The following is a 27,913-nucleotide window of genomic DNA, read 5'->3' as shown; positions in this document are numbered from 1 at the left end:
TTATTATGCAGTGAGACTTCAGGTGGTGGAGTGAGCGCTGGAGCTTTAAATTTCCTGCTGGATTTACCTCTGCAACGAATAACATCAGACTAGGTTCTGGCTGGAGTTGATGACTTTGGTCTAGCACCAACACTGCTCCAGTAGGAGAGATCAGTCTGAATGTCCGGTTTGGGATCTTCCCAGCTATTCCAGTGTCATTTGAACACAACCATGGAAATGTATCAGCCAGGTCTGTAGGGGAGACATGCCTTCGTGTACGAAAACTTGACTTAGTTCATTTGACAACTCAGTAGCTTGTACAGAAGCTGCAATAGAGTCAATAAATTCCTCAATCCCACAAATGCCTTGCAATGTTCCAATCCTCTTCTTAAGTTGTGTTATCCTCAAAGAAAGTTGCTCACATTCTGCAGCTCGCTGATACTGCAGGGTTAGGAGACATTATTCCACTAGTTCTATGATGATAGTCAACTAAATGTATAAAAAAATATTGTTCCAGGGATTTATAAGTGACCAGGAGTCTTTCTTCTTAAATTTCTTGCCAGTAAAGATAAGAAAAAAGAAGAAAAATGCAAGTAGAAGGAAGCACAAAGCAGGTAGCATTTGCTCGGCAGCATAGCAGGAAGTAGAGAAATGATAGCGAGGATATCCCTACTCTGAAAGTATTCAGTACCTTGTTCTTGCAATTTTCTTGTTGTAATTATCTGTACTTGATTTTTTATTTGTTTGGTGAGGTTTGCCTTATGCTTTATACCTGGCTGTGCTCTGTGTGAGTTCTCCATTGTGTCAATCTTTCACAAATTGAGTGCAGATCCTACTACATGTGCACTGCAGGCAGGCATTAGGCACATTGTTACAACAGATGTTGCTCTACAGACGTCAGTGCCGTGGTTATCTTAATATTCATGTAGCAAGACAAGATTTATACTTTCCTTCCAGATGAACTTTAAACATTCTTTCTTAGAAATCAACAGACTGCAACATCATCACTGTATTTTATAAGATAAACACAGTTGCACCCCTCCCCCCACCATATGGTAACTGGTAAAATTAAAAGCACCACCAGGACATAACTTGGAGTACAGTTTCAGTGTTTACTCAGTTTTCCTTTAACTTAAATGTCCTTGAATGTGGATTTTAGGAGGCCAGAAACAAAGACATACTTTTTCAGCCTACACTCAACACAGTCACTTCTGCTTTACCAACAGAACTGACATTGAAAACTCCCCACGCACAGAAACACATACTGACACACACACCTGCTCATTATCAGACCCCTTGACACCCTTAACTGTACTCCCCTCACAAGAGGTGATATCTCTTATGTCTCTAATCACATAACTGCATATACAGCAGGAAGTAAACATGACTGCATCAGCCTCACAGGAAAGTATGCTTCTTAAGATGTCTCTAGGCAATCTCACTTATTCAGATTAAGTTTAAGTTTGAGAAAATTCATGGGCTTTCTTGCACAGCAGGATTTTAGTTAGCCTGAAATACTGTATCTCTAACTATTCAATTATCTACAACCATTTCAATCATAATACTTTTTATTGAAATGTGTGTCATATCATTGGCAGAAAGCTAAAACTGTTTTACTGCAACTTCTGAACTCTTAAAACACAATTACTTAACCCTTGTGCATACTTTCAGAAAACATTTTACTCTTGGTGCAAAAACTATTCAGTTCTAAAAAAGTGCTTTAAAGTTTTCATATATCGAGATTTCTTTTTTTTTTTTTTAGACTTTTACTGCATTACATCATTTGACCAACATCAGTCTTTGTGATTACTATTAAATCATCTTCAATTTCTTCAATAATTGAACCCTTTAATAAACTTTTAGAAATATAAACCCACACCTAAAAAGTAAAATATCTAAATAACCTAAAAAATAACCTAAATACTAAGTGCAAACTTTGGCTCTGCATTTGAATCAAGGGGTGCCATATTTCATTGCCTGTTGGGAGGGGTTAAGGGCCTTACTCATGAAACACCATGGGCCCTTGAGCAAGGCCTTTAACTCCTCCCAACTCCTCCTCTGTGCCAAGACATGGCAGCCCCCTGGGTCAAATGCAGTGCCGAATTTCACAATCGTGATTAATAAAGTATGAAAAAAAGGTTAAATTAAAAACCAGGGGTGGGACTTTAACACATTAATTACGATCAATTAATGACAAAAACAATGAACATGTAAATAGATTTAACGCTTTTAATCGTAGTCTGCGTTTACTTTGAAGACCAACATGAAAGCAACTAGCAGCGGGTGCTGCCGCAGGCCCCTTCCCCATCCAAAGTACTCACAAGAGGCTTGGTCCTCACAACCACTTTCCCAGCTCCCAGCTACAGTCAGAGCCGTCAGACCCACTTGGCATACTGGGTACAGACCAAAAAACACCTCCGCAAACATGCTGCAATGAAATCAAAACAACAAAAGAGTGCTTTAGTGATGAGGGGTTTCTTTGATCTTCATAATGTGATTTGCAAAAAAGACTTTGTTTTCCTGAATACAAAAAGAGACACAAAACACACATTTATACCACACTCTTACGTCAATATCAACACACCCAGACCATTTTAGCTATAGTGATGTATTCTGTTGCCAAGCAACAGTCACAAATACAACAAAGGCTTCAATGAAGCAGCATTGGAGCAAAAAAATGTCTCGAGGATGATGGGAGGAACTGTTTCATGTGCACTGTTCATTACAACCCAAATGTTAGATCCAACGATGGAATTTTAAAACTTGATTAAAAACTGAAATCCTTGCAAAATGCTGTACCATCCCATTAACACAGGCAAAGTTATTGAGTATCTTATATTAAAAACTGCAAAAATGAACCAAGGGGTGCACAAGGTTTTTAGGATCACTTAATAAACTTGTTAATCAAATTAGTATTCTTGATGTTTAATTATATTTTTTTACATGTAAAGCACAAACAGTATAAAATATATTGTGAGAATAAGAAACTCTACTTTAGATGAGCAACATTACCAAATAACATGTCTGCTATTCACAAAAAATGTGTTTTCTAAGGGCAGAGTTTGAAAGGAACTCTTAGCTGAAGTTATAGGAGAGCAATTCTAATTAAATAAGGTTGACACTTATCTATCCTCTGGATGGGAATTTCTAACCCAGGTCCTCGAGGACCACTGTTCCGCAGATTTTAGATATTCCCCTGCTTTAACACTCCTGACTCAAATTACAGGTCATTGTGCTAAACTTGACAGAGAAGCAACTAAAACCTGCAGAACAATAACTTCTAAAGGAACTGTTCTAAAAATACCTGCTGACTGTGAGTGGCTACCGTAAGACTATGAGCTTGTGGCTTATATCTTTATCACATGATCCCACTTTGGTCTGTCAACACAAAGTTCATAATATGAAGAACAATGTGGTCAGTTGTGATACATCCAAACCTGTGGTTGAAAGACAGAAATCATTTAGTTAACACTGGTACATAAACCTCAACTCTTTCTTTAGGATGTATCTGCAAGTCCAGATAATCAAAGAAAGATACCTTTACACTCGTTAATTGAAAGGGTGTGTGCATGGTTTCTGCATCTGCACCCATGCAACATATTCTCATTACCTGTTTGTTGCTATGTGTTTCCAGCAACATGAGAGATCCAGTGCACATGCAGATACAGCAAACATGGATAGTATGCATTCACTTGACCAAGGTTATAAAAAAAGAAAGTTACAATCACTTTGTAAACTATGAAACTTTTGCTCTCTAATGTCATTTTGTGTTTGCATGTGTGTCAATTCACCACCAATATCCATCTGTCATCCATTTTCTTCCTCTTATCTCAGGTCAGATCATGGAAGCATCAGCTATAACAGGGAAGTCCAGAATTTCCCTTTCCCCAACCACCTCTGCTAGCACCTCTTTGGTTGTTCAGCATCCTACTATTCTTCTTTGTATTAACAATATTAGGAGTGCATTGATAATAGGATAACAAATGAATGTTTCAATCACATACACGAAAGAATCAAAGAGTCATTGATCAGGTTTCAATTAAAATGATCTGATGATGTGAGATTAAAAAAAAAAAAAAAACACCTACACACAAAACAACGGCATTATCAGTGTGCAAACTTTAATAGTGCAACATCAGTGAAATTATAATAAAGATATTAAAAACTTTCTGCCTTTTTTTCTTTTGTTGTTGTTATTTCAGAGCCAGAAAAATCACACCGACAGCACATCAGAGCGCCTCCAATGTCTTGGACACTTATTGGCTCAGAATTTTGTGGTGAAATGTACAGTTTGAGTATCCCTGCATAATTTTTCAGAAGACATCATACAAACTATTTGTGAGAGCAGCCTACGTCATGACTGAAGAGTTCCAGTTCATTTGTGAACATGGAAGTCTTCATAATTTTATATGGCGCATGTGCTGTTTTTCTAAATAGAGACTGATTCAAGGGCATATGTAGTTGGTGCATCACTCGGCACGGTTTCAAATATTTAAGCGGCACAGTGAGGACAGTGAAATACACATCCCACTCGTTGTCAGATCACCTTTAAGACCGGCTCAACGGTCTGCTGTAAGCTGCCTGTAAGCTGCCACATTGTGGAGGGAAGTCCTTGAGATCCTGCTCAACACCAGCTACAGAACAGCAGTGGTCATTCTGACAACATGCCTGTAACTTCAGAAGGCAAACAAATTTATCTCCAACTGTTTCATCCTTAAAACTGATGGCAAAGTACTCTAAATGTGTAAAGTAAATGTTTTTCATCCTTCTGTAACCTGTTAGTTAAAACTTACGCTTTAATTCTTACTATTAAGCAGGGACTTAATATTAAAGAGAATACATAGCCATGTGGTATGCACTGCAATTACTTGGTCATCAACATTTAATCACACAACCAAGAGCAAAAGTAAAGATCTAAGAAAAATTTGACATGTTCTAAAAGGCAAGTTTAGTGCTAGAAGAAGGAATTGAATCAAAGCATAGGAATTGTGTATATAAGAGTACAGATGTGCACTTTTGTAACCTTATGTGCCATATGGTTTTTTAAACGGCACCATCTGGGAAGCCTTTGTTTGAAGTTGTTTGGGAAACTACTTTCAAAAATACTTGGCAGATTATTTTAAGAACCATCTGTCTATCAATACCTATTGAGAACGAGCTTCACCCATTCAGACCAGCAGAGTTTGGTGGTAAAACCAGTCTTTCTCTGGTTGTTCAAGATCTTTTGAATTTCATGAGAATTCAGTCATTTAACAACCGTAGAAAAACTTACACTTGCAGGGACCGTTTTAATGCAAGTGCACAAGTTTGATGGAGAGCACATTAGAATATCAGGCTGCTTTTAAATTAAAATATCAACATATCCCATATGTATTTTCATTATATGTCTGCTGCTACTGTAAATCAATTGTTTTTTCCCAAATGCCCATGAATAGTCCTCCCAACGGACACAATAAAGGCTAATCTAATGTAATCTAGGGCTGATGAATATGGCAGAATACCACAGCTCATACTCCGAAAATGACCTACTGTACAAACGTCCCCCACAGAATGACGTAAACACTCCCCACAATTTCCTATTTGAACAAGAACTATCCCAGTAAAGGCAGAAAATTTTCAAAAGCCACACTCTGTAGACTGTAAGTATTTAAAATCAAGTGTCAGATGGTGGCAACAAGTGGTGACCTAACATGATGACATCATCTAATTTTGACAGTTGTTCCATTTATGAAAGCGTTTAAAGAGGAAGACAAAGAGGGATTTCACCCATTACCCATTAAAGTTAACCACCAAATTACATGGGATTTTATAGGCCATAAATAAGAAAATGCTGCTGGATTTTGCCCTCCTCTAGCCACTGTTGAACCTCCCCTGTGAGTATGTGTGTGTATGCTGCCAAGCTCAGGGGGAGAGACTTCGCCACGGGACTCACCCGACTCATTGCCGCACACCAGTTAGTTGAGATTTAAACAGCAGACAGGGGCTATAACGCTCACACAGACACAAAGACGTACACTCATTCATTTCAACATATTGTACTATATTCAAGCTTATCAAATTGCAGTCCTTTCTTAGCCAGCCACCCCTGGCAGGGCTCATGTTACCAGTGCTGACTGCTGAATGCTGTAATTCTTGGGAAGTGATAGGCAAGCTTTTAACAGTTTATTATCTCACGCAGCTCCCTCTCATCCATTCATGCAGCCATCACAGCAAAAGATCTCTCAGCACTTTCTCCATTGCACCACTCGTTCTCGAGGCCATTTGGTTGCGATTTACTACCAAGACGTTTACTGCAAATAGTTCCTTCCTCTCTTTTTTTCTTCATCTCCTCTTCCCTCGTGTTCCCTCCCCATTCTGATCTGTATTATGGTATTTCATTGTGTTTTGTTTGTTTCACCGTGACTCCTTTCATCTCCCAGTCTGTCTGGCCTCATATCATTTTTAAAGTGGACCCAAATGCTTTCCCTGGCAGTCGCAAGCATGTGCTTCCAGTAAGTTTGAGACATAAATCGAATATTTGAAAGAAGACAAATAAATACAAGTGTAAATATCCTCTTGGAAATGACCTTAGCAACTTCTGTGTATAATTAGGCTGTCGTCTGTGAGTGTGCACATATGTGTGTTTTCCTGTTGGTCTTGTTGTTTGAGGGGTGGTAAGATGCAAGATGTTAGTAATAGTGTTTGCGTGTCTGCATTATAGAGTGTCTGACTAAATACCCTTTTTTACCAATGTGTGAAATGTTCTTAGCAGGGCTGGAAATGACTTAGAGGACCCTGGGTGGCAGTAAAAACGGTCTTTTTCATGTTGGCAGACGTCACAGTGACCACCTCTTGACCACTCAACACCCCCATACCTCCGGCACCCGCAACATTTGACAAAGAAAAGAACTATGGGTTGGCATTTTTCTCATGGCTTCAGGTCTAACTGATTCACTTTTGTCTGGCTGAGTCCAAATGAGGATCCAGGAACAAGAGAACAAGGGGTAGAAAAAGAGAAAGAATGACATAGTTGGCATTGGAAAGATGATTCAAAAAGACCAATGCATGTCTGGCATCTGTGAATGTCATAATCCCAGTAAGATGACGGGGCAACCCCTCTGTTTTTCCTTCTGTTGTTTGTGTGTGCATATGCATGCGTGTGTGTTTGATCAAGCACCAGAGTGTGTTTCATGCCAGTGTCGTCGGTGAGTTGGCGTAGTCACTGTGTTTATGTGTGGGTATTGTGTCTGGACTGAGTGGTTATTGTATTCCAGACATGTGGTATATTCACGTCTGAGTGATTCACTCCTACCATCATCTGTTGTCTACCTCTCCAGTCTTTAAGAGGTCTGATTAACACCCCACAACTGACCCACTCGGAACTGACCAAACCTGACCGGATCTGACCACACCTCCAGAAATACCCCAGAGACGACCAAGTCAAGCCAAGAGGAAGCAATCATCACTGCTACAAACAACACACTTTCAAACATAGGCACAAATATTTTTTACTTACCCAACCAGTACACCAGCCCCCTTTTTTTATTTATGACTGATTTGTCATTGTTGTGAACCATAACTGCACGCTCTGACTCATCTAAACGTTCCTAGCTGCTCTTTGTGTTGCATAGTTTATAAGAGACTAAGTTATTTTCTTTTCTGTAAAAGGAGTCTAAAAATCTGTAAAGAGAAGTGCCAGGTTTTGTTGTTTGGCTGGTGAAACTGTCAATACACTGAAAACAGCAATTTCTTTTGTACTTAGAATAGGAAAAACAAGATGCAAGTTTAGCTACGTTTGAACAAGTTTCATGGCATTCACTTCACATAACAACTGGTTGTATTTGTAGATTTTTACTCTCTTTATACAAGAACTCTTGCTGGTTCTTGAAAGAGAGATCAGGGAGGCAACCAGGAGGAGGTTACAACTGCAGGCTTTGATTGAAGCCTTTAACAACAGACATAAAACATTTGCCTGAGACATGTTAGGATAACCTGTCATGTAAAATAGCAAGTTTACAGACTTTAACCCATTTATTGTAGCCTAAAATTTAAGAAATTTCCATAAATGGCTCTTTTGTGATTTCAACCTTATGAAAGAAGCAGACCGTTGTTGGAGACACACCTTTTAAATGTTTTCTGTTTTGTGTTAAATGAAATCTTGCCATCATTCTGTTCTTATTGTTCCTCAGTATTCCTGTTGACACAAACACTGTCTTGCATTTATGCTGATGATATTCAGCTTTTTATTTCTTTTAAACCTCAGGATGTTTTTTAGATTCAGAGCTTGCTTGGGTGTTTGGATGCTGTCAGGAGCTTGATGAATGATAACTTTCTTCAACTTAATTATGTAAAAACTGAGGTCCTTGTTTGTGCCCCTAAAAGATTTTTCCCTAACATAGCTGAGAGTCTTGGCCCACTTGCCTCATGTATTAAGCCCTCGGTTAGGAACCTTGGTGTAACTCTTGACCCTGCACTGTGTTTAGATGCTCATATAAAATCACTTGTTTGATCTTGTTTTTAGCATCTCAAAAACATTGCCAAGCTGAGTCCAGTTGTTTCACCATCTGAGATGGAGATGATCATCAATGCCTTCATCTCATCCAGACTAGATTATTATAATTCCATCTTCACATGCTCAAGCACAAAATCTCTTGACCATCTCCAAGTTGTTCACAACGCTGCTGCAAGACTGATAACAAAATCCTCCAAATTCACTCATGTCACTCCATTACTTATCCAGCTGCACTGGCTTCCCATTTATTACAGAGTGCATTTTAAATTTTTAGTTTTAACTTATCGAGCCCTTCGTGACCAAGCACCGAAATATATCAGAGACCTTCTACAGCCCTACGTGCCCAGCAGGCACGTGATCGAGGTCTGTTGGTTGTTAAGCCAACATGGCTGAAAACTAAAGGTGACAGAGCAGCAGTGGCTCCTTCCCCCTGGATTCCCTTCCTCTCAGCCTGAGATCTGTGGACTCCATTATCTCTTTTACAAAGCAGCTAAAAACGCATCTTTTTAAACTTTCTTTTACTTAGTTTTGTTTGTTTATATTTTCTCTGTGTTATTGTTATTTTGTGTTATGTTTGTATTGTTAAGCACTTTGTGATTTTTATCTTGAAAGGTGCTACATAAATAAACGTTTACTTTACTTACTTTATTTACTTTATTTACTGTCTTCATTTGTCACGTTGTAACCTCTTTAGGTGGCTTGGACAATATGATGCCTTCCATTCACTGGAGATCTTTGTCTGAAAAGTCGTAGGTTTACCATCTTTAGCTTCATAGCTCTGCATGACAAAGTTGAATAAACTCATAATCAATGAAAGACAGTCCAATATGTTTCTGTTAAAAAAGAGAAATTAATATTATAATGAAAAAAATTATACTGTAGACAGACACATAATGGCTCAGGAATATAATCTGCCATTTTTTAATGTATTCTAACAGGATGGCCGTTAAGGATACTCTTAAACAAAACAAACTCTTCATGCAAATATTTTACTGTGTGTGTGTGTGTGTGTGTGTGTGTGTGTGTGTGTGTGTGTGTGTTTATGCCTTCCATTTTTTTTCACACATTAACGTGAGAGACGACATGAGCAACAGCCAGATTATCTTGCCTCATTTCTTCCAGACGGTGTTTAGAACAAAACAACTGTATCCTCAATTTAAAACAAAGGTCTTGCTCCCTACAATGTTTGCATGTTAGGGAAAATACCAACATTTCATAGCACTGCCTGCCAGATTGTACTGTGGTCTGCTCTGTTTATCCATCAGTGTTGTTTTGACTTTCTCAAAGACTTTCATTTAAATAAATACCTGTTGAGTCACAAATGAAGTACTGTAACTCAATAGTGGATGGGTCTGTTTTCTTAAACTATTATTGCAAGATTGCAGTATTCATATATTTTCTTAATTTGAAACTGGGTGTCTTTGCCAACAAAGGGACAGTTTATATAACATTTTTTTCTTATTTCTTTTCCTTTTCATTCTTGTTTTTATTTCTTATCTGTTTTTGTTTCAGTGTTTTAACAATGAATTTAAAAAAAACAAAAACAAAAAAGAAAACATTCCTCTAAAAGCCGCAGGGCTGCAAAACACAAAGAAATAATGCTGCAGCTACAAAGCATTTCCGTCACGTGGGCTGTGGACGTGAGGACACAAGCATGAACAGAAAAGGCAGACTGGTGCAGATTAAAGGATTAATAAAGTTAAACTTATTCTATATAACACAGATGTGGACATGGCTAAACTACCAGTACTAACAGAGAGCAGGAAACAAACAACGAATTGGCATGGGACGGACTGAAACCAATGGCTTAAATACACTAAAGAACTAACGAGACACAGGTGAGGTGAATGAACAAATCAGACCAGGTGAACTAATGAGCAGAAACCAAAAAACAGAGAACATGACCCTAAATACAAGAAACCAAGAACCCTGAAACTGAACAAGAACTTAAATACCAAAACACATAAGCCAAACAAGACCCAAACGTGAAATTAAGGAGCAAAGCCAAAATCATGACAATTTCAATCTTCTTGTATCCTGTCAGTGAATGCTTGCAGCTTTAGTTCAACAACAATATGTCTGCAATTTTTGACATGGACAAGTTTGACATATTTTAAGGAGCAGAAACCAAGAAGAACGCCTACAAGTGCAGGTGATATGGTGTATTTTTGCAAGATTACAAAGAGATAATCATATGTAACTATGCTCTGCTTTTTGTAGATTCATAACACAAGCAGCATTAAATCTTATTGGGCTCATGCACAGCATAGATGGAAACCAAAGGAGGAACAAGAGGGTGTGAAACCAATCACTGAATTTATCAAAACTGTTGATGCGGGGTAGCCACATCTTCCATGTATGTGGTGATAAAGATAGGGTCACTCTTTCAATAAAAAATTCTATAACTCACCAAATTTTAAATAGTGGCTTGGTTTATTTTGAATGCATGACACAAGGAAACAAAGAGGATGCAAGCAAGACGGAGAGAAAAATGGACAAAATTCAAAACATTTCCTTCAACAGCTCTGATGAGAAATCTAATGTCATTAGCTAACAAAATGGACAAGCTTAAGTCACAAACAAGTACATGGAAGAAATACAGAAAAATCTGTGTTTCACCAGGACATGTCTACAGGAAAACATTCCAGACTCTTGTGCCCATGAGCTGCTTTAAGACACACAATACTGATACATGAATGTCATTTTTTTAATTTAAAAAATATCATGAGCCATAACATAAAAATAAATATGACCTGAAAGTGGACTGTTTTTCTAGCTCTTCTTAGTGTCTCAGGTGAGTTTTTTCAGGGGCACTCATACTTTTCAGGAGAGTCAAGCTTCTCTGAGCTTCCTCATAATTTGATGGCTGGGTTTAGGCAACACAACTACTTGGTTGGGTTTAGGGACCAAAACTATTAGCATTCGGATTAGGAAAAGATCAGGTTGAATAGCAATGTGGGAAAAACACAGTTTCACTTCACTAGGTCACTTACATACAGCACTAAATCCCTCATGTCTTAAGTGGGTTTTACTGGATTATTTGTAATAAATGTGATTTACATTTGTTTGCAGATATTGTTGCAGGACTGTTACAACATCCATGTTTGATCAGTTCTAAGGTTATGGCACATGCTCATATTTTCAGGAAACTATTACTTATATAAGGCTCAAATTTGACTATATTTAGTCATCATTATACTGATGAGCCCAACTCTAGCTTTGATTTTGTTGATTTACCCACAGAGAAATAACCACAATTTTACAATTTTCACCATTATTATGTGTTAATTTCCAAACACTATAAATGTGTAAAATCACATGAACACTTCTTATTGATCTTTAATTAGAGCTGTCAAAATGAATGCTTAATGCAGAGAGATTAATCTGTGGAATTAATGCAGGTTTAAAAAACATGTTTACATATTATGGCATTGACAAAGTTATTACCAATGCCATATTAATAATCTGAATTTGGCTTTATGTGCCTCATGCTCCTGCATCGTGTGATTTTATTGTAGATAATTTTAATAATAAACTAAAGTTTGCATGATGATGCTGCATGTGAGATTTTGCAGATTACTTCAGAAATAAAGTCGATTAGATTGAGTCTTTTATCACAACATATTGTTGATCTTAACAGACCTGAACCAATGCTTTTATCTGAGATATCCTGGCTAATGCAAAGATACTTGGTCGAGTTTCCTCCCAACTAAACCCAACAATCTGTCTTTCAGACCCAATTTCCACATCATTTTAAAAACATTTTATGGTTTGAGTATTAATTTTTAAATATTGTGAATTACTCCCTTCAGACAGGTATTTTCCCATCTGCCCCTTCTGAGGAAGAGTAATTTAGATCCCACTGTTTTTAATAATTATCGACCTGTATCCAAACAACCATTTTTAAGTAAAATCATAGAAAAAGTTGTTTTTATTCAGTTAAATGACTTTTTGGATTAAAACAAAATCTTGGTAAAATATCAGTCTGGTATTAGGACAAACAACGAGACAGCAGGTGTAACTTTGATGCACGGAAACTTTCATTTCTGGTTCTACTGGATCTCAGCTAGGCCTTTGATACAGTAGATCACCAGATTTTATTAAACAGACTCAGAATTTTGGAGGGCATCTCAAGTACTGCTCTTAATTGGTTCTACTCCTATCTCATAGATCGACAGTTTTTAGTAAGTATGGATACATGCTTATCAAAGGACCATAAAATCCAATATGGGGTACCCCAAGGATCAATTCTAGGCCCACTTCTTTTTAATATGTACATGTTGCCTCTTGGGATGTCAGCTGGAGGCATGCCATTGATTTTCAGAGCTGTGCTGATGATACGCAGCTTTACATTCCCATGTCTCCTGATGACTTGGAGCCAATTAACACTCTTTTACACTGTATTTTAGATATTAAGTCATGACCCAAGAAATTTCCTACAGCTCAATTAGGACAAATCAGTCCTGAAGTCAAGAGAGAGATCATTTTTGCCAAAATTACAAAACTTTAATTATTCTTTGTGTGTGAGAAATCTGAGTGTCCTTTTTGACTGAGCTGGATTTTATACCACACATTAGAGATGTCACAAAGATAGGATTTTACCATCTTAAAAACATTGCCAGAGTCTGCCCTTTTTTCTTTCTTGCCTGCTCTGAGGTGCTGATGCATGCTTTTATTTCGAGTAGAAAAGATTATTGTAATGCCCTGCTCTCCGGTCGTCCCAAAAAGACTTTTTCTAACCAACAATTACTCCAGAACACGTTTTCTGTCGAGGACCAGAGGGCTGGAACCCATTACATCAGTTTTAAAACCAATGCATTGGCTCCCCATGCATTTCAGAGTTAATTGTAAGGTTCTTTTAGTTGTTTATAAATGTCTTAATGGTCTTGGACCTTTTATTTATCAGACTTCCTTTTAGATTATGAACCCCCGCTCCTTATTATGATTATGAACCCTAAGATCCTCTGGTACTGGCCTCTTAGTTGTTCCAAATGTCAGAACCAAGACTTATGGTGAGGCCTCGTTCCACCACTACATGCCTCGACTGTAGAACAGCCAGCCAGAGAACCTCAGGACTGCAGAGACTGTTGTTGTTTTTAAAAACAGGCTCAAGACCTTACTTCTTAGCTTAGCTAATAGCTAATTTTGTTTTTGATTTTGTTCAGCTTTTCACTTATTTAGTCATATATGTTTCAGTTATTTTAAACACTACCTATTTATGTGGCTTTCCATTTTATTGTTTTATTGTTTTATTTTTACCCAAGTACACAGTTTTTATAAACTTGTTAATTTAATTTAATTTAATTTAATTTAATTTAATTTAATTTAATTTAATTTAATTTAATTTAATCATTTTCCTGAACTCCTTTATCTATATTTTTATTCTTGTCACTCTTATCAGTTCTTATTGTTTATACGTTTATTTATTCTTGCTTTTACTTTTTAACTGCAGTGTTTTCCTCAGGAGGAAAACACTGCAGTGGCTTCACCTGCTCTGTCTCCAAGGTTGTTGCCATGGTGACTGCCCTTGTCTGGGTGACTGGAGGTCCTGCACTGCGGCCCTGTGGCTGAGGTGCGGACCCTGGCCTGCCTTATCTGGGTGGTTCCTGTGGTGGCACTCTCTGTGGTCATGGGTTGCTTCCGGTGTGACTGGATCCTCCAGATACCGTTTCTTTACAGCAGAATCAAGAGAGATGTTTTCATTTTATTATTATTTTTATACTTACATTCAGTTAAGAGACAGTAATTAGTGATGGGAGTTCATGTTCATACAGAATGGGATATGGGTGCGTTGGGGCAGTGAACATGTGCTTTGTACGTGTATGAGTGTGTGTGAACTACTATGAGGTGTGTTTTAATTCTCTATTATATGCTTTTGTGTGTGAAGGCTTTTTAATTTTTTTTAATATGCATACTTAGTTTTTATTATGTAAAGCACTTTGCTTTGTGCATGAAAAGTGCTCCATAAATAAATTTGATTTGATTTGATTACCTCGGTGAGAGAAGCTGATTTTGGGCATGTAAGTGCAGAACCCACCAAAAACCAGTTTGTCATCCTTATTTATGTAGACTGGCAGTTTTCAAGTCCTACATTTAGAGAATTGTTGCATGATGACCCATTTTGTACATCAAATCCTGTTCTGTTGATTTGTTCCATAGACAAATTGTGCTGATCAGCCGTTATGGTTCGCATATGATCTTGTGGAAAGTGACGATTTTTAGGAATCTTTTCGGTTAATTAATCATGGCAATTAAGACCCCAATTATTAGTGAAATCAAGTAATCCAGATTCCCTAGTCAAGAGCCTAAGCAAATGCAAGTCCTTGAGGAGGGCCGTGAAGAAAGGCTGCAGTATTTATTCCACTTATGGCTGTTTTCGGGACTGGGAACCATGCTGTCTTTATGGTGTGGTTTTATCTCTCCGGTCACAGCCAAGAATGGTTGCTGTCTTGTGATGGCCACTGCATAAATCAGTTTTGGTAGCAATGTAGTCAGGCAAGAATTAGAATGTAAAGAGAGGGGACAGAGGAGGTCACGAAGGCGAGTGGATTTAAAAACAGATAGAAGAGGAAAGATGAGAGCAGAAAAGCAAAGAGAGGAAGCTGCAGGAAAGAAGAGAAGACCATCAAACACCGAGTACAGTGTGTGCTTTTAAGAACAACTCATTCCTCCAACCACCTAAGCTCCATTTGAATAACTTACCATAAATAGAGGTCTCTAATGGACTTATTTATCAAAGGGGAGGGGGGTTTCTTGCTGTCTCATTGTGAATGAGGGAGAATGAGGTGTTCTTCAAGATAACAAGTCCTCAACTTAGTCCTTAAGGATTAGAGGGAGTACAATGGAGTACAATGGAGTCAGCCAGGGTGGGAGCTGCTCAGATAAGTACTCACAGGAATCAGCACAGGGCCAGATGAAAACAACATGTTTTCTTGCCCACGTATTTTATGTGACTCCAAGCCGAAGCTGGATAAAACTGTCTAAACACTGAACAGAGATATTTAACTTAGCTAAGAAGATTACTTTTCCAAATGGCAATAAGTGGCTCAGTCAACATTTCAACATTTTTTTTCTTTCTCAGACAAACTGTACAGACTCACATAATAGCTGTTGATTTAGATCCAAGAGCTGAACAAAGCGCATTTATCTGATTCATTCACAGAAATGCAGATCATAACTTGTGAGTGACTTGGGGGGGGGGGGTTAGGGGGCTCCTTGATTCATCAGTAACCCTTCATTAAGGCTATAAAACACAAGCAAAGTGAGGAGACAGGCCATGCTTTGTTAAGCTGCCGAGGGAGCGAAGTGGTGCTACTGAGCGTGTGTGCTTAGGGGATCAGTCTTAACTGTCTTTGGCGTTGATGAGCTTTATCATAAAGGCACAATGTCATAACCATATCATCAACACAATGGCTACATACGATTAAAGGAGATTTGGTGCATCAAGGCCTTTGAAGTCTTAGATAAAGCACTGAAATATTATCCAAACACAAGTGAGAAAGCAACACACTGATTCATGAGCTCTCCAAAAAAAAAAAAATAAAAACACACAATAGAAGACAGAAAGGTATGAATGAGAAGGGGGAAGGTGGATACCCACAGGATAGCAAGAGGTGCATTCCCATTCATCTTTTTAAGTCTTTGTGCACATTTATGTGGCTGTTCAGTGTTATGTCAGAATAATATGAGGCACACACAGCTGTACTGACAGCAGCGTTATCACAACCTGCTTCACAGCACCATATGGAAACAAGAGCTCCTTTGTGAACATGTGTGTTTATGTGAACTAGAAAGACAGAGAAAGTGCTTTTTGGCAGGACTCATTACTATACAGACCCTTGCTAATCCTGTCTTTCCTCTCTCCACCTATAATATGACTGCATATCCGTTAGCCAGGCTGCAGACTGAGAGGAATCTGCAGCGGACGAAAGGGCGATCAGAGGGCGAGTAATTGAAGACACACAAAGAGCACTGACTCAGAAAGCCCTGCTACCAAAGGAAGGTGTAATGTGTGTATGAGTTTGCCTTTGCCCTTGTGTTTGTGCATGTATATGTGTCTGTGCAATGCACGGATCGAGAAAACTCCTGTGAACAAGGGTTTGAATTGCAAAAGAGACAGATCGCACCCTGTGTGACATTTGACTAGTTTGATTGTTTCTCCTGCCAAAAGCAAGTGTAAAATATCCCGGCCAAGAGCAGAAATAGACAATGTTCTAAGACCTGCCTCCTAACTCAATGCTAACTACAAAAGAATGTTCACTGTAACGGGTCAATTTGCATGTTCAAGTATTGACATTTGCTGGTGAACAAACTGCTGCAGGACTGAGACAAATTCAGTTTGTGCAAACCAAATTTTACTCTTCCAGGACATGAGTGGAATCTAACTTGTGGTAAGTCTTTTTTTGAGACAGTTATTCTGAAAAAATTCCTTGACTTTCTTAAAGCAATTTTACAGTCAATAAAAAAACAGGTTGTTTATCTCAATAATGAAATTTAAATTTGCCTGAACTCTGATTTTTGCTTTTTTGCAGCAGCACGCATGTCAGTGCACACATATGTGTAATCTTGTGAGTGTGTTGGTGTATTTTTACACAAATTCACCAGCGGCAAGAAGAAAAAATAATGTTTGAAAACTGTTTATTCATCTGAGAGAGTAAAACAGTGTAACCCTTTGCACTAGTACTTGGAAGCATCCCGAGGCCTCTTGGAAGGATTCACTGCTGAGAGACTGATACCAGGGAGAACTTGAGGTTTCTTTTCACCGAGGTCTGAAATATGCTTTCAGAATTCAGTCCATGAAGATGAAAAACTATCAGACCAGGGGGCTAATCTACATTTAAAAAAATCTGTGGCTATATGGTTAAATTCTATACTCCCCGTACTGCATTTCAAATGCCTCCATTGCTTGAGTTCATTTCAGCGTTTGGATTGTTTGATTGTTTGGGGTTGCCTGGGCTTTCACTCATATGGCAGTGCTCCTCGGGACACAGGCCAGACTCATAGCATATGTTGGAAGGGTATGATAGGAGTTCAGTGAGTATGTGTTTTTGAAGTATACACACACACACACAGACACCCACACACTGAGAAATGGCCTTTGTTTGAACGATATGTTTTTGGCACGAATTCACACACATTCATGAATAATGAATGTGCATGTGGGTTAACGTCTGCACATTGACACACACACACATACACACACTCGTTCTCTATCTGAGATTTACACATACTTAGGCACACACAAACTTAATAAATGAGCACAAACATTGAGAGTAATTTGTCTGGATTTTGTAATCTTCGAGCAGAAAGGTCAACGTCATTGGCACAACCTCATTCGTGCCTGTAAGGTTGTGGATGTGTGTGTTTGTTTGTGTGTGGGTTCCCATCTTACATTGTTGCAGCTTTCTGCGAAAGACACACCATGTAAGGTTAGTCATGCATCCTTGTAACTTTTTGTTTGTTTGTTTGTCCTGAACATTAATATCTCAAACATCTGTACATGTCTGTGGTTGTGACTTGGCAGTACCTCTTACATTTGCTATGGACTCCACGACACAATTTAGAACATATTTGTGCCAACCTTATCTTAAGATTGGCTTTTATTCGCCATGCTGACTGCTGCTCTGGTATTTTTCTGTTTCCCATTCTTTCTTGCCCTCTCTCCTTCCTCCACTTTTCCCTCCATCAACAGTCTCAAGGATTTCCTTTATTATTCACTTGTTTTTCACTCCTGTTCTCTGCTTTCCCTCTCACTTTCTCACTCCCTTTCTTCTTCTTGTAGTCTGTTTCGATTCAGGATGTGCCAGTTTGGTTGGTGAGGATGGAGCTCCCCAGACCCTGGAGGGGTATTGGAGCCCTACAAACATTGGTTTCTGCCTCTCCATGCGTCGGCATTGTGAGTGTAGGCTAATCGTTAGAGTGAGGCCTCAAAGAGGGAGGACAAAAGGTCACAGTAGGTCACTTTGGCGTCCTAACATGAAAGGAGCTCCCAGTTTCAATGAGGATTAACCAAAAATTCCATTGACTAAAACACTATGGGAGCTCCCAGAATCTTATACATGTGAATTCCCCACACATATGAAAGTGCCTTCTCTCCTCTCCTCACTTCCTCCTTCCTCCTCTCCTTTCCTCACAAACACACAATGGACACATCATTCAGCACAGAGTTAAATGAGTTCAGTGTCGGCAGTACTAACGGTCAAATCCTGCCCCTTGACCCTTTGGGGGTCTTTCAGTGAGTCTGGGTGTGTACAATTGAGCATTTGTGTGCGCATGCAAGTGTTTGTTTGTGTGCGCGTGTGAGGGAATTAAAGAGTCTGTGTGGCCAAAGACAGATTAAGGTCCTCGCAGTAGAGCCTATTTAGCAGTTAATGTGTCAGATAATGAATTAAATGTGCACAGCACCATGGTGCTGCAAGGTGAGGTCTATCATGAAATACCTCCGGAGGCAGTTTAAGTCCGCTCACTTGCGACTGAGAGGAGCATTACACCCGTGTGCACTCTGAGATCAAAATTCAGATCTTTGTTTCACACCAGATGAAAGGAGTATGGAGAGACTGAGATGAGTGATTGAAAGAATGACAGGATGAATGGATTAGTGAACCATAGCTGTGCCCACTGTGTAAATGCAGACCAAGGGGCCCACATTCAGCGCTTTTGTGACCTTAAGGCTATACCACACAATGTACATGCAGTTTTAGTCATCTTAGCTCTTTGCATCATGTGGAGGCCATCAGCGGGGTGCTACTTTAGTAGCTTGGCACCCATTTCATGTGATGGGCAGTGCTTCACTGCTACATTCTTGCCTGGCAGTAAAGCTTTATGTACCCAGACATTCAAGGGGTAATTATGACAGAAGTTGGATCCTTATTATCTTCCATGTCATAGTGCTTTAGCAAACACGTTCCTTTGAATCGATGAGTTGATCATGCAGAACCGAGTCCTATTCAGTTCCATCCTCTGAGCTCTTTTGTCTACAACATGTTGCCTTTTTCATACTTGTTGAATATGTTCTAGCTTTGCAGAGTGCTGACTAATGACAAATCCTACCATCAAAGACAAGAAGGCCACACATCTTACATTACATGTCATTTAGCAGACTCTGATCCAAAGTGACTCACAGTGGTTCGGCAGTAGCATTTAAGGGTCTTGCCCAAGGACTCAACTGGGCCCAAGGAAGCTGTTAATATGCATCCCCTGGAGGAATCAAACTCTGGTCTCCTGCACATGAGACCGATACTCTGCCAACTGAGCTATCCAGCTGCTATTTGTTTTAATGTTGATAATCAGGAAATCAGGGCACATCAGGGGAACAATTTTATTATCCCACATAAAAAGTTATGTATAAATTGTTATTTATTTGACGATGGCCGATTCATATATTAACAATAACTTCCCATCATGTTTAACATTTGTTTAAAATTGTGTTATGTAAAAGCAACAGGAAGTCCCAAAGGGAAACTAAAGCATTAAAAGTACTACAAAAAGGTCACGATTAGTCTCTAGTAACAGTAACAAGGTTTTCTTCACATTGAATGAAATCTGGAATTTCTTTGCTAAGCCTGTTGAAATAAAGGCTCCTGGGAGCTATGCACACTGATTGATACTGCATACTTTCTAAAAAAGAAAGTGAGGCAAAGGAATAAAAAAAACACCAACAATCAAAAGGAAAACAAGGATTTCCCATCATCATTCCCCCTGTTACAGGTCAGTGGCTAAAGTTCTGGGAAGTAAGTCCAGCTGTAAAGCTGGTAGTCATGATTCAGTGGCCAAGGGCTTGTTATTGGCCACTGATGTGTCATTTACTCTCACAAGTCAGCTATGTGTAAACTGAAGATCATAAAATGCTCTAATTCTGATGCCAATTTCTGTTATCCACACAACATGGTGATAAAACGTACCAGCTATCAGAGTATCAGAAATCGAGGGAAACGTGTTACTTCTGATACAGCGACAGATCAGAACGACACTGTGCCCCCTTTGTGCACTTGAGGCTGTGTCGGGTGCAGAGATAGGGAATGGGGCCCTGGGAATCCATGGCACAGGGACAGCAGGCACAGAGTGTGAAAAAAAAAATGTGGCAGACATTCATATAGTGTTTGTCTGAACTGTGATTACCTCTGATGACTCTCCTACAGTATACACACTGAAGAAAGTTTCATTATGTTACAGGTGACGTAGGCAGTCATAGTCATCTTACAATGTCATTCATGTCTATTTGTTTTTCTCTAGATGTAAGCGCCTGTAGGCATGATGCCTTCATGGCACTCTTGGTGCCCCACTCTTTCAGAACTGCAGGGCCCCAGAAATATTTGTTTGCTGTTCTCTGCTCTCCTAATACATTTGTTCCCACAAGATTCAATCTGCTGCCTTTTCCAGTCCCCCTTATTAACTTTTAATTGCTTCATTTAAAGTTTTTTAAGCCTGGTTTCCACTTCAATTCAATTCCATTCGATGTACCACATAGTTGTTTATGTTGTAGAGGTACAAAACTGCATTAAAAATTATATTAGAAATATCTTATATATGTTTTAATTTAGTTTTTGTAGAGGACCAACACCTTAAAAGTATTCAGTCTGACTAAAGATTTGCTGAGTCAACACTCAGAAAGAAGAATAAGATAGAAGAACACAAACTGAAAGAAAGCATGGTAGAGATGAACACGTGCACATACAGTACCCACATACTCACACACCAATCCCCAAAAGGACAAACAGCTTTTGTTTCTGTCATGCAAGGCTCGGAGAGGCAGAGAGAGGCTTTATTGGAAAAAGGGATGTGGTGTTTTCTTCTCCAAAATCACTAGGGCTCATTAGAGAAGACATTTCAGAGCTGGAAAAGAGCACATGACACATCACACTTCAGACAGCTGACCTATTTACAGGGTGACTTGTAGCATATCTACAGAACACACTGCAGCCCTGTCAGTGGGGACCGGTCTGTACAATTGGGGGAAAAAATGAACAAATCATCTCCTGAGGTTATGCACAAGGAAGGGAGGAAGGGCAGATTTAGCTGTCAAAGAGAGAAAAACAGGAGCTCACACAAGTCAAACATACCTTAAATACAAGTGACGTACACATTTACACCTATTCCACAAACACACCGTTTGTGCACTGTGTATCCTCTGTGTACTGCTATTTTCATACATATATAGACTTTTTCTGGGTCTGCTTACAGTCCACAAGCTTCCAGTAGATTCTGATGGCTTCCATGTGTGGTGTGTCAGTAATGGTAGTTACCTTTTCTATACAGGAGCAAGGGCAACCCAGCACAGTGGCATCCCTTCCTCCTGAGAAAAAGCCCCCATTGACAAAGAAACCATAAACAATTTAGTCAGATGAGATCATGCATCAGTGGGCCAAGGGCAGCATGACCTGGAAGTGCACCAGAGAGGAGGAATATTCAACTCCTGTTTTAGAAAATCTGTCATTGATGTTTAATGTGCCTCTTACACGGCTCACTCTGCTCTAAACACCTGAGAGGAGACTACCAAGAAACAGTCTGACTCTTTTCTGGATACTTAAACTTGCTATAATTATCCAGCAACTTAACTTTTTAGCATTCTGCTGTTCATGTTTCCACAAGCCTGTATAAAATTGGCAAATTGAATATATTCCATGCAAACACTACTTGAGCTACGCATGGAAACATCATAGTTTGATACAAATAGTGGAGTAATGGTGCCCCAACAATCAACTTAGAATCATTACTGGCTGACATTTGGTTTAAATAATGTAATGGAGTTGTCAATTCTCTTGTAACAACAAACTTTGCAACACTTTGGCCCATAACAGGCCTCATAACACGTCACTTTCAAGTCAGAGTTATGTGTAAAAGAACTGAGGTCTATCAAGAGCTGACCTCTGACATGGCAGTATATGGGTGCATTTTCCCATTTAAGATTTCTTGTTTTCACGCTCAAATATCATATTGCTCTTTCTAAAAACTCTGCTCTCACCCTCAAAAAGTCCTGTCTTGTTCTCAAATATTTTGTTCTTCCTTTCAAAACTCTGCTCCTCTTCTTAAATTTAGTGTTGAAGGTTCAAATCTCCTGCACTCAAGCTTGGTCTCTTTCCCTCACATTAAGACACATCTCTGCTCTCTCAAAACATATGCTCTTGGATATTTTTTCCTCTCTCTTTGGTTGCTGAATGAGCTGTCTGTCAAACATCCTCCTGTCGAATACTAGATAAATGCTGACTGAGCAAATAGTTCCCACCTTTTTTTCAGGGTGCACTCTTTTACTCAGTATATTTGAGTGTGAAAACAAGAAATCTTGCCCTCAAATCAAGGAACAGTAGTGGGATTTTTTTTTTAAACCAATGAAACTCAACCCCTATGTGGAAAAAGGACTTGATAAGCAAGCAACGCTGATCACAAATGTCACAATTCTTATACACACCAGTCAACCACAACAATAAAGGGCAATTTATCATTTTTACTATTTAATATTTCTTCAATGGTTTGTGTGAAGTACTAATGAGCATTCAGTGTCTCACCTGCACTAGAAAGCAGTTGAAGTTCTCTTGGTTTAGGATTTAGGGCGGCGTGGCTCAGTGGGTTTAGTGGTCGTGTTGTAGCTTGATGGTTTGCCAGTTCGATCCTCAGCCTGTCGAGCTCATGTCGAGGTGTCCCTGAGCAAGACACTGAGTCCCAAATTGATCCTGATGGATTGTGGTTAGCGCCTTGCATGGCAGCTTCTGCCATCAGTGTGTGAATGTGAAGTGAAGTGAATGTGACGTATAATGTAAAGCACTTTCGGTATCATTCCAGGTACAATAAAGCACTATATAAATACAGACCATTTACCATTTCTTACCAACCTCACATCTAATCACAAGGGGGTCACCAGAAGAATAATTTTTGGCATCTAAAACAACTGAAACTACAAAAATGCTATAGCTAGTGACTTTAACAAACACCGATTTGTGTTTTTTTACACTTCACTTTTGCATCAGACTGTAACATGTAATATGGTCCAGGTTGCACATGGGGTTGAAGCCCCGGCCGTGTTATATGGTCTGTAAAAAGCGTTGCAACAAAATCATTTTATGGTTGAACATGTAAGTGAAAAACTAAATAACAGTTTGATGCAGAAGTGACATGGTGTGATAAATCAGTATATAGCATTTGCTTTGACTGCTATGATTCAAGTTTTTTTAGGTGGCAAAAATGTTAGCTTGACTGTTAGCATTGCTGGCTGTTAGCATTGCACCTTGTCAGATTTTGTTTATGCTTCTGCAAACTGAAAGCATTCTGTAAACTTTTTATTGCATGTAAGACACTACTCAGAAGTAGCACAACCCCCAACCCCAGTGTTCTGCTGTGAAAATCTGGATCCCGACCTTCTCACGGATGTTACTTTGACACTTGACACCTACTCAAACATTTTTTCAGACCAGTCCTTCCGCATCTATATAGCAACAGTACCTTATAGCCTTCCTGAGTGGGGCAGCATGGGTCTGTAAAAGTCACTTAGAACTGGCTTAAAGAACAAGGTGCTCATCTGGCCTCCAATCTTCCCAGATGCCAGTCTGATGGGATTTGATGAATCTCTGCAAAGCAGACTTGATCCAAACAGACTCCACCCGACAATCAACAGAGCTGTTGATAATGACGTTGTCAGTACTGGGCAGTTGGTCGACTGATCGATGTATTTATAAATTGATGGACAGACAAATTTCTGCAAGATTTCTAAGTGTATCTTTCACAATTTATAATTTTCCTCTGGCTTTATTAAAGCAGACTAAAACCAGCAGCAGCTAGCGACACATAGAACGCCATTCAATAGCTTCAACCTCTAAATCTGAACACATCTTAAGGATTTACATGGGTCCTGACCTCTGTTCATGGAAAAGTATTTCAGAAAACCATAAGACAGCATAGATAATTATCAAACTTTTCAGTAACTGTTGAGGTGATCTGAGGTACATCAGCTTGTATGTGCTCCAATGAAGCAACTCGGTGTAAAATAATGTAACTGAATTGTGCATCATCATGTGTGAATATGTATAATAGCCGATATGCATTGTAGGGTGTTGCCACTGGAGGGTATAAATGATCAGTCCTTTCTCAGAGTAGAAAAGGGGTTTTCTTATAATCATGTTTAATTTGCAAGTACAAAATGCTTGTACCTTCAATATATGTTCACACAGCACACAAACCAGGACTATATGTTCTTATCTTTCCTTGTATCAGCTGTGAAACTCCATCCTTTCCTTTTGTTTCATTCCCACCTATCAAGTTCAATCCAGTTGTGTTTTGAAAGGGTGGTTATATTTGCTGTTATTGTATGATTTCACAGAACTTCTCCTCCCAGCCTTTGAAGCAGGAAAGAGCTGACCGAAGCTCAGTGATCCCTGCTGTAAACCCCTCTCTGAGCAAGACCTGAGTCAGTCCCACCACCAGGACTCTCATACCTATCCACATTCTTCCCGCCCCTTCATGCAACGGCTACAAATTTATGTCTGTGCAACAGATTTTCAGGGCACTTTTGAGGCACACACAAGGCCGCTAGCCTGTTGAAGTTGACCTGAGGGTATTTGCCCTGGTTGAGGCCTTTGAAAATAAACAAGAGGACAGAGGAGCTTAGTCTTGTGAAGTGGCAAGATCTCAGGGGCAGGGGAAAACAGCAATTACCCAAGGCGTTATGGACATTAAGTGCTGAATGAGAGCAGTTCAGAGGCAAGACTCTTTGAGTAAATAAGCAAAGTGGGGATACTATTTGGGTGCTGCAGATATCAATGAAAGAGTTATAGAAAAACATAAATAAACTTTATCTGACTTGGCACTGACCTCCTTTGTCAAAGTGCTACTACTGGGTTGGAAGCGTTGGGTTTCCGTCAGCTCGGCTCCCTCTATTTGCTCAGTTTTCACACCATAATTAAGGCCCTACTTTCAAATAAAGCTTTTATGGAACAACAAAAACCTCCTTCCCGGTCAATAACAAAAGTGACAAAACAATAGTGCATATGTTAAAGATTTGTGCAGCTGCAAAGAATTGGTGTATCAGATCAACAACATGCAGAAAGGTTGCAAAACACTGTGTTTACTCTCCAACCGCCCACTTGTCTTGGCTGTTTAATTCCTCTGCTCTTTCGAGGATTTGGCAGCAGAGCCAGTGGGCTTTCCAGTCTAACCTTGAGTGCTCCAATGATCTTTTTAAGCTTTTTAAGGCTTTCCAGTATCAGAGCTCATTGATAAACTCCCTACTGACATGCACATATTTTAGGATAAACATAGACTTTCCTTTGAGTTCACAGGAATTGTGGAGTTTGCCAAAAAAAATCCAGTAAAACTTATTCTTCTTAAGGTACACTCCTCAACTTGTAAATGATAAAGACTGACAAAAACTGGGAATATCTTTAATATTGACTCATCACCACATAATACCAAATATCAAAGATAAAATGACCACTTAAAAGATCTTAACATTTCTAAGTTTCTTTATGATCACCACCGGTTACAATTTTTTTTTTTTTGCTATGAACAGAATTTCAAAGGGCAAACTGCCAAAAATTGCCCTCTCTCTGCCTCTTACATGTTATTTGAGGGTCAGGGAACAATAGTTTCTAGGAATTGGGAGATATCAGTGTGAGCCAATTGGCTCTGCACATACACGCACAGCTAACCCAACAAGGAAGAGTCTTGGCCTTGTTGCTGATATAATGCTGCGGCTCACTGGATCACTATGAGTTCCTAATGACCCAAACAAATACATAATCTATGCCTGTGGGCTTTATCGGCATTGTTTCTCTTCACTGATTCTGCTCTTCCCGTTCGTGCCTTTGCATGTTCAAGCTGATAGGGGATGTTGATGAGCAATTACCAACAATTACGTTTGTCGGGTTTGCCCCAATTGATTGAGGGTGTTTAATTTTTCTTTTTTTTTCTATTTGTTGGTGTTTTTTTTAATGGGTCTGTGAAAGTATTGAAGCCTAACAGGGCTTTCATCACAAATTGACTGGCTGTTGCCCTCAAATACAGTGACAATAGAAAATGAAGAAAGGCATGCCAAAGGTCATCCTTAGCGCTTGAATGAAGGCACATAAACTTCCTTTTTTATTCTTAAAGACTATTTAAGATTCTTTAGGCTGTCATCTGAAAGGCATCTTCACTTCTAACTTGATGGTAGAGAGTCTGTAGCATAGAAATTGCTGAAATGCTGCTTAAGACATGTGACCATTGTTTGGGTCGCTTAAGTCCTTGACACCTGTGATTTGTTTACCTGCCTGACCAAACAAGTTTTGATCACAAGATCCAAAATGAAAGTCAAGGCTGTATTGTAGGTGCTAGGTCATGTGATACCTGAGACAAACCTTCGAAATTTGAATGGTTTTTCAACAAGGCTCTTAGCATGACAATGACCTGGATGACCGAGTTTCTACACCAACACCATTCCAAGGTCAAGACGAAAGTCTGTTTACACCTTTCTCTGCTTCAGTTCACACCTTGAAATACCCAAAACAAATTAAGTGTAACTACACCTACAATGGCTGTACATGTAATATTGGTCTCAAAAGAAAGCTGAGACGTGTGAGATTACTCCAGAAGTGTCAAGAGTCAGGACATGTGTTACTGTGTCAGAGTAAATTCAACTGGAACACAGTAGAAAGTCTGAATAGTTATCTCCTCATATAAGAAAACCACATACTTTTAGTAGAAATCAAAGCAGAGAAGTCCTGTTTATCTATGACTGAATAAAGTAATGTCTGATGAGTGGCTGTACAAAAATGGAAGTTAGAAATGTGAACCTGAGCAGTTTTACAGATGTAATAAAGATGTTATGCAGGTAAATATGTCAAGGTAAGTATCAACCCACTGACCGAATTTCATAATCAATTGACTAAATTTGAATACAAAGTTTAAAAGGGGATATTTGAATATCTTTCAAACAAAAATGATGTGAATGAGAACAGAATTACTGGGAAAATCGCTGCATTCAAACTATAAATTAACACATAAAATAAGGGAGAAAAGCAAACAGATAAGAGGGGCTACTACACTGCTGAATGCAAATCTGATTTAAGAATTATGGTAATTAATATATGATGATATCTATATGTATTTTGTGAGTTTTATAGCTGGAACCAATTATGGCTACTTGCTGGTTGAGGGGGAAAAGCTACGGTTTGAGTTTTGCTCTTCTTGTAAAGATTAAAAACCTGACATTTTCTGTTGACATTGTTGTATTCAGTCTTTATTTTGTGGGCAGGGGCTTCTAGGTTTACCAAAACCCAGCTGGGATTTGCAGCTCAACAAATTCAAGTCTGATGCTGTTCCATTCCTCTATCCAGACAACAGTACAGGTAAAATGTGTCAGTCAGCCTGTAAATTTGATTTTTCTTTGCTCCAGTCTTGCAATTCCTGCACTCAAGTAGCAAGTCTATTGGTACGTGGGGTTGCAGCAGGTCACTCGTAGTGACCCGACCCACCTGGGAA

At 39.1% G+C, this 27,913-nt stretch overlaps 1 long non-coding RNA gene across 1 annotated transcript; it reads left to right on the top strand.

The window, feature by feature from the left end:
• The first annotated feature begins 16 nt into the window (after positions 1 to 16).
• LOC121647793 lies at positions 17 to 15,770 on the top strand. The gene is made up of 3 exons (XR_006011889.1): positions 17 to 233; positions 8,760 to 8,765; positions 15,760 to 15,770. It is a non-coding gene; the product is annotated as an uncharacterized LOC121647793 (long non-coding RNA).
• The last annotated feature ends 12,143 nt before the right edge of the window (positions 15,771 to 27,913 follow it).

Source organism: Melanotaenia boesemani, chromosome 10 (genome assembly GCF_017639745.1).
Source record: "Melanotaenia boesemani isolate fMelBoe1 chromosome 10, fMelBoe1.pri, whole genome shotgun sequence".
Taxonomy (NCBI): Eukaryota; Metazoa; Chordata; class Actinopteri; order Atheriniformes; family Melanotaeniidae; genus Melanotaenia; species Melanotaenia boesemani.
Note: the sequence above shows the minus strand (reverse complement) of the source record. Positions and strands in the feature narration are given on the sequence as shown.